Source organism: Zeugodacus cucurbitae, chromosome 5, assembly GCF_028554725.1.
Source record: "Zeugodacus cucurbitae isolate PBARC_wt_2022May chromosome 5, idZeuCucr1.2, whole genome shotgun sequence".
Lineage (NCBI taxonomy): Eukaryota > Metazoa > Arthropoda > Insecta > Diptera > Tephritidae > Zeugodacus > Zeugodacus cucurbitae.
The window spans coordinates 25,116,422-25,125,245 of NC_071670.1; the positions used below are offsets into that span (position 1 = coordinate 25,116,422).

At 32.2% G+C, this 8,824-nt stretch overlaps 1 pseudogene; it reads right to left on the reverse strand.

Annotated features, from left to right (window-relative positions):
* Positions 1 to 3,227: 3,227 nt before the first annotated feature.
* LOC128922294 (uncharacterized) lies at positions 3,228 to 8,756 on the reverse strand (annotated as a pseudogene).
* Between the last annotated feature and the right edge of the window lie 68 nt (positions 8,757 to 8,824).

An 8,824-nucleotide genomic window follows, 5' to 3' on the forward strand; every position in this document is an offset into this window, starting at 1 on the left:
AATTTTAGTGAATAAATTTCAAGGTTTTATACAAAAAGGTTTTATACAAATAATTATATATAATAATGCAGTCAATAAGTACAGTAGGGCAATTCACAATTTAGTGCAAATGGTCTTGCCTATTTAAACAGTCAAACATCTTGATGTTATCAGAAACATTTATAAACGACAACGAGCCTCTTGTATCCGTACCAAATTTTGATTTCATTGTAAGATTTCAACGAAATGAAACAAGAAATTCAGGCGTAGCTATTTATCACAATGAGCAAGACAAATGTCATATTCGCACTCCTCATTTAGATATAAAGGCTCCGTACGCGAGTGATGCTGATGTGACGATATCAACATCAACAAGAATTGGCGATTTGTGTGCGGTAGAATGCAAAATGAATCCGCTAGGGTTCATAATAGTAAAAAATTGAATTTAATTGTCATTTATGTATCACCAAATTCATCGATGAGAGATATACAATTGTTCATCGGTAAAGCTTTATTACCGTTGTCAACTGCAGGTTCGCAAGCTTTTGCAGATATTATCGGAGAACCAGTAGAGTATAGCGAAAAACCGGTACTCCTTGCGGAGATTTCAATGTAAATTTCTCATTGCCAGAAGCTGAACTATTACTGGCATTCCTCAGAGCGAAATTTTCATTAGAAATGATCAATGGAAGAAATGATCCTACGACAAGAGGAGGTACGATTATTGATGCGGTATTCGCGAGACATATAGATAAAATAGATATAAGACATTTCATATCGTATTTTAGTTATCATAATCCAATTGTAAATATTATAGATATCAATCCGTCAGAAACCCTGAAATGATAATTGATTTGGACTTTGCTTTATAAAATGTGCATAATAAATTTATAAAATGTGAATTTAAGAAACTGTTGGTAACTCCACCATATTTTTATCCTTTCCCTCTCGCTAGTTTTCTTTCATACAAAATGAAATGCATTTATGGAATGGTGTTGGTAATGTGAGCCAGAACTCTCAGCTGATACGTAATTTATTTGAAAAAAAAAACGGTTGAATTTAACAAATTTTACATTTACTTACCGCTTTTCCATAATATTGTAACGAAAATGGTACTAGAACAAACCAGAATTGACAAACTTGGAAGAGCAATCGACAAATTTCCAGATGTATCTAGACATCGATATTCGTAGTTGCCAGAATGTTCGAGTGCCGATGTATCGCTTACAATCGACTATATAAGGGCTGCCGGGCTGGCAGCAAAACACAGTTCTAATAAGAGAGTTGTCGAGTGAGGACAATTCTAAGGAGAGAGTTGTCGACCAAAGTGTAAACAAGTTATAAGTTAGAGTTGTAAATTAGAGTATTGAGTAATAAAGTGTTAAGTTTTAAAGAATTAGAAATAAAGATTAGTGTATAGCCATTAAAGTGTGACTTTTATTTGACAATCCAGTGATCGAACTCAGGGTAAAGTTTTAGAGTAAACGACAGATTTTGGAAATCCGTTACAATATTCTGACATTTTAAGGAATCTACAACCATTATCTTTCATACAAAATAAGCTATTAGAGCTTAATTTGCTGGTCAAATAAAACAAGTCTAATGTATATATACCTCTTGCACTATTATAACATATTAATTATATTTCATATTTATTGAAAATACCATACCATTTAGGTGTTTATTATTATATTTACTTTATACAAGAATTATCGTACTACACTTTATACATATGTATATAGTTCTGAGTAGTTGAACAATTCTTGCTATCGGGCGAAGGCTACACCGTGTGGCCTGAAAGTGTAAGCAGCTGACATGATGTGAGGACTTTTTTGGTTTCTTTAGGAGTTTTTGTAGGATCTGATTTTTCATTAATTTCACTAGTACTAGATTCATCCAATTTTTGGGAGGAGAGTTTCTAAATAAAATATAAAGTAAAACTTTAATTTTCACTACATAAATGATAATTACCTTATGTATACTTCAGGAATTCTAAATCTATCACGGGCATCGTTCTAGTCTTAACATCCATGCTTTTGCTGTTTCGGTAAATACATGTCCGTTGTAGAGCGATACAACAACGTTTTGATTCCTCAATACAAGGTGAAAATGAATCAAAAAAGTCCTCCTAATTAAACATACAAGAAGTTTTTAAATTTTTATGATCACAAACATTCAGTTAAATTTCCCCTTCGATTTCTATGTTTTAGCTGCTAATGGTACGGCCAACTGAGGTGCCGGTAAGTCAAAAAATGCTGCATCTGCTTTGCCCTCTAGCTCATTGGCAAAACCCGGTTGACACACGTCGCGATGATAAACGGTTACAATATCACCTAAACCATGTCGTTCCAATTCTTCACGTGCTTGTATTAACCAAAAGGTTTAATTGAACGAAAAAAATGTGATATTAAACCTAATATCTGGTGTGTAAATGGTTTGTGTTCGATGTAGCAGCGTTTGCGTCCATAATTCTGGATTTGCTTACAGCACACACTCCCATCCCTTGGAGAGTTCTGCGCAGCTACCATAAGTGACATCAAATAGGTTGCGTACGTTTAGCGCGCCGTGTGAGATTTGAAATATCTGTATGGAAAATTAATTGCTACTTTAGTCAAGATAATATTATTCTATTCAACAATTATTTAAATATTTCATGGTTTCGCCCTTTTTGTTGACTATTGTTGTTGTAGCTTCTATTGCGTACATCGCATTTACAGTTAGATGAAGTATTACTGTATCACCATTCAATTCCATCTTTTAGCTCAACTCATATTTTACATTTTACTTATTTAAAATGTGTGTTTCAATAATTTAAACTTAAATTAGACTGCAGATCACTGATTTAAAGAAAACACGCAAAATAATATTCCACAAGCAGCCATGATATAGCTCAAAACCATGATTCAATTATTAAAGGTTTGATAAGTAAACAGCTTTCTCACTCATTTTTGACAACCCTTCTGCGTTAGCAAAACAATAATGTTTTTTTCAAAATATATCCGGAAAATTGTTCAAAAAGTTGTAAATAGTAGCAGATATTTACCAACGCAAGAGGTAGACAATATTGTTTAATTTTCATATGTTTTTCTCCAGTTTTTTTATTGACATCCAAAGTGTAAACAAGTTATAAGTTAGAGTTGTAAATTAGAGTATTGAGTAATAAAGTGTTAAGTTTTAAAGAATTAGAAATAAAGATTAGTGTATAGCCATTAAAGTGTGACTTTTATTTGACAATCCAGTGATCGAACTCAGGGTAAAGTTTTAGAGTAAACGACAGATTTTGGAAATCCGTTACAATATTCTGACATTTTAAGGAATCTACAACCATTATCTTTCATACAAAATAAGCTATTAGAGCTTAATTTGCTGGTCAAATAAAACAAGTCTAATGTATATATACCTCTTGCACTATTATAACATATTAATTATATTTCATATTTATTGAAAATACCATACCATTTAGGTGTTTATTATTATATTTACTTTATACAAGAATTATCGTACTACACTTTATACATATGTATATAGTTCTGAGTAGTTGAACAATTCTTGCTATCGGGCGAAGGCTACACCGTGTGGCCTGAAAGTGTAAGCAGCTGACATGATGTGAGGACTTTTTTGGTTTCTTTAGGAGTTTTTGTAGGATCTGATTTTTCATTAATTTCACTAGTACTAGATTCATCCAATTTTTGGGAGGAGAGTTTCTAAATAAAATATAAAGTAAAACTTTAATTTTCACTACATAAATGATAATTACCTTATGTATACTTCAGGAATTCTAAATCTATCACGGGCATCGTTCTAGTCTTAACATCCATGCTTTTGCTGTTTCGGTAAATACATGTCCGTTGTAGAGCGATACAACAACGTTTTGATTCCTCAATACAAGGTGAAAATGAATCAAAAAAGTCCTCCTAATTAAACATACAAGAAGTTTTTAAATTTTTATGATCACAAACATTCAGTTAAATTTCCCCTTCGATTTCTATGTTTTAGCTGCTAATGGTACGGCCAACTGAGGTGCCGGTAAGTCAAAAAATGCTGCATCTGCTTTGCCCTCTAGCTCATTGGCAAAACCCGGTTGACACACGTCGCGATGATAAACGGTTACAATATCACCTAAACCATGTCGTTCCAATTCTTCACGTGCTTGTATTAACCAAAAGGTTTAATTGAACGAAAAAAATGTGATATTAAACCTAATATCTGGTGTGTAAATGGTTTGTGTTCGATGTAGCAGCGTTTGCGTCCATAATTCTGGATTTGCTTACAGCACACACTCCCATCCCTTGGAGAGTTCTGCGCAGCTACCATAAGTGACATCAAATAGGTTGCGTACGTTTAGCGCGCCGTGTGAGATTTGAAATATCTGTATGGAAAATTAATTGCTACTTTAGTCAAGATAATATTATTCTATTCAACAATTATTTAAATATTTCATGGTTTCGCCCTTTTTGTTGACTATTGTTGTTGTAGCTTCTATTGCGTACATCGCATTTACAGTTAGATGAAGTATTACTGTATCACCATTCAATTCCATCTTTTAGCTCAACTCATATTTTACATTTTACTTATTTAAAATGTGTGTTTCAATAATTTAAACTTAAATTAGACTGCAGATCACTGATTTAAAGAAAACACGCAAAATAATATTCCACAAGCAGCCATGATATAGCTCAAAACCATGATTCAATTATTAAAGGTTTGATAAGTAAACAGCTTTCTCACTCATTTTTGACAACCCTTCTGCGTTAGCAAAACAATAATGTTTTTTTCAAAATATATCCGGAAAATTGTTCAAAAAGTTGTAAATAGTAGCAGATATTTACCAACGCAAGAGGTAGACAATATTGTTTAATTTTCATATGTTTTTCTCCAGTTTTTTTATTGACATCCGAATTTTATATTACAGAAATTCGAATAAATTGTTCGATTCAAATATATTTTTAATATTAAAGCCATCATAACCATTCCGTTTACATACATATGCGGTTATATATATCGAGACGATAATTCAATTTCAATTTTAATTGAAGAGAAATCAAAACAGTCGATTGTCAAAAAGGCGCGATTGCAAAGATTGCAGTTTGGTTTCTGTATTGGAGACCGAGATTTCGTCTCAAAAGAGAATTCAAAACAGAAAGTATCAAGTAAATATATGAAGTTATAAGAAGATTAATTTGACTGGCACGGTTGGAAGAACAAATTAGTTAAATAAAGTCCAGTTATCTTCAATTTTTGTTACGTAACTACTGTTAAAATCTAATTTTAAATAAAAAGTGTGCATTGTTTATGAAAGAATATATTTCGAACTCTAGTTTTTCCTTTGTGTTTTGTAATTAACCCAATAAAAAGTTATATAATCAATCACCCTTATACTATTTTACTGATCTCAATGTTCCTTCTCCTTGAAGCGGAACCGTAAAATTTAGACATATGTACATGTATGTATGTGAAAACCAAGCGATTTTCAGGTGTCTGAGGACTTATTTCATAGGTTTCATATATATTCCCGAAATTAACACCGTCAAGTCTAGTAGAAAAATATGTATACTTAATATTTGATCAATGATAAAATTAAATAAATATATAACAGCTGAATAGTACAGTTTGAGATTTTTCTTAGAATTCTTCAGAACAATCGCACAATGCATCTACAGTACTTCTTTGTTTTTACAATTGTTTATTTCACAGAAGGAAATTGGGTCCATATCTTCAACTCTGGCTCTTATGATAAGATTATGTAATGAATCAACGTTATTTATCCATCGTTAAAATCTTTCTCGCGCTTCACTTGAAGCGAAAGCATAATGTGTAGGTCAAATTCTGCATAATCTGTGTGATGATTTATTATATAATTTTAATACTAATTTCCGAAAATAAAATTAAATGTTTGTTTCATGAAGAAAACATGTAAATATTCTATTCTCTATGACTATTAATATAAAATAGATATTAACTTTCTGCACTTTTCTGTGACTCACGTACATAAAAATTAAAAATTAAAACCATTATTAGAAGAAAAGCGGATATATTTTCATGCTAATTATTAATTTTGGTTCGAGAATAGTAGTATATTTTATACTACTTAGAATATATTTTTAACTACGTTCACAAAAAAAGCGAATAGTTTTTTCCCTTTTTTCTTTCCTTCGCAAATACAACCTTTTGTAACGCAGTGTCAAAACTTTGCTGTCACTACTTACCAAACCTTTTATAATTGAATCATGGCTCAAAACAAAAATTGTTCAAACACACGAGAACTTTGGTTGTTTCTTTCTCTTATCCAGGGTGCTGTACGAGAAAAGAGTTGAGTTAAATGTTTACACACATTTTACCCTTTGTTGCGTATGTATGTATGTAGTGGTGTTATTGAAATCTCTTTGAATGTGTTGGAGTTTCAGTACCCATGACTCGCTGGGACTTGATGAATTGGAACGACATCCCTACAAAAAACTGCTGATGGGTTCACCAATACACTTACATTTGTTAAGTCAGTACTGACGATCAGTTTATGTTCAATTGACTATCAATGGTTTTTAAAAAGACAGACATACGATGTATAATGCTTTACATATGTAAGAATGAAATAACTAAATTATTTGGTATTATCAACATTACCGGTCCAATGATCTATAAAATGATAGTCAGTATTTATGCGCGTGAACAAGAAATAGTTATCACTTTTTTTATAAACATATTTTGTATATGACAGAAAGAGACAACAGAAATTTTCACAACAGAATTACTTTGTTCTTTGCGATCTCTCAAAAGTTTCGCACGTTCCCAATTATATATTTTGGAATTATATTATAAAGATAAATTATAAGTAAAATAAATATACAATATACAAGGTAAATATGTTTGAAATAATAACTAAATAGACATATTTTAATTGATTTTTAATTCAATAGGAGTTAAAAGCGGAAAATTACTTTGAATTTGGAGAAAGGAGTACGGAATTCTATTGAAAGAAGCCTGCGTAGCATGAAAGGAAATGTATTCTTTATAATTTGTTAATTCTTTTCTTCCTAATATTATTTCTTTTTTATGTTCATATGTTACTTTAAGCTATGCGGGTTTTAATTAAAAGTTTAATTGTTTTAAAAAAATCAAAATCAAATTTTTACATGTTAAAATAATTTTTCAGTTGTGGTAGGTTTTCAGTCATAACTGAATATTTTCAGCTATGATAAATTTATGGTCAGTACTGACAATTTTCATCTATGATAAATTTATAGTCAATACTAACCCTGTGAAAGACATGAGAGTGAACAGTACAGATGTATAGTTCAATTATTCCAAATACCAATGTGTTAGAGAAAGATGCACTCTCACACGTATACGCTTGTTTACATCAGTTTTTTCACGATGACCTTAAGAAAATGATAGAAACTTTGTTCTACGTGCTGTGTATCGGGGTTTACCAATGAGCTGGAGGGCAAAGCAGTATTTTTGGACTTACCGGCAACTCAGTTGGCCGTACCATTAGCAGTTAAAACACTGAAATTAGCAGTTAAAACACCGAGGGTAAATTTAAGTGAATGTTTGTGATCATAAAAATTTCACCAATCACAACGTTATTGTATCGTTTTACAAAAACATGGATTCACCGAAGTTCCTTCAATGGAAATACTACAGCAGGAGCATTATGTTAAGACTAGAACATTACCCGTGCTAGATTTAGAATTCCTATTTTTTATAGAAACTCTCCTCCCAGAAATTGGATGAGTATAGTACTAGTGAAGTTAATGAAAACACAGAACCAACAAAAACAATTTCTAAAGAAACCAAAAAAGTCCTCATAACATATGCGCCGTCTACACTTCCAGGCCACACGGAGAATTTGACATTTGCCACTCTTTCTCCAGCCTTTGTACGATTTCAAAAATTGTTCAAAGTAAATATAACAATAAACACCTAATTCGCATTTGGGATTTTGGTCGAACTACCCGAAAATAACAGGTATAGTTTTTGGGGCTTTTGTGGGTCGCAGTACTGAAAGTGCACGAGAAGTTGTGGTTCGCATATTTAGGTCTTCCATCCGTGAATGTACGAGGAACAGTACTGAAAGTGAACGTATAGTTTTCGTTCGCAGTTTTGGGTCTTTCAGCCGTGATTGTACCAAGAACATTCCCAAAATTGTACAAGAGGTGTATATACATACATTGCAAAATGATGAATGCAATGTGCAAGAAAGGGATGAACGATCACTCGTATTCAACAGTTGCGGGTACTTATGTCAATTCGCCCTTAAGAATCGCATAGAAACTTTCATTGAAATGGCTGGTACCGCTCCCTCGCCTTTTACCGAAGATTTCGCCGGTACCTGACTTGCAGGGCCTCTTATTGGAACTTTGTCCTGCTGCCAGTCCGGAGTCATGGATAACATGATTCGAAACTCTTCTCTTTTGCTTGAGAGCCTATGAACTCCTTTTTTATATTGTAAATACATATCTGGGTACAAAGTTTCTCTTCAAATTTTAGAGAATATATTAAGGTTTTTACTTGCTTATAAAATATATTATAATATTTTGTTGTTTTAATGTTTATTGTTTATCTTAAAATATATTTTTATAAATATATGTGCTGGCGTAGTATTGGCTAAGAAATTTCTATAAAGCGTAAATTGCAAATAAATAAATACCCAAGAAATCGAATAAAAATCTCATAACTTATGCTTTCCCCCAGTGGCACCACTGCCAAATGTTATAAAAAATGCCGATTTTGACAGCTCTATCTAGAATGAAAAAGAGTCGTATCATGTCGGAGGTTCGTATATGGTAGATGCTTACAAAACATTCCCATTCCAACATTCTGGCAACTATGAATATGGATTTGAGGA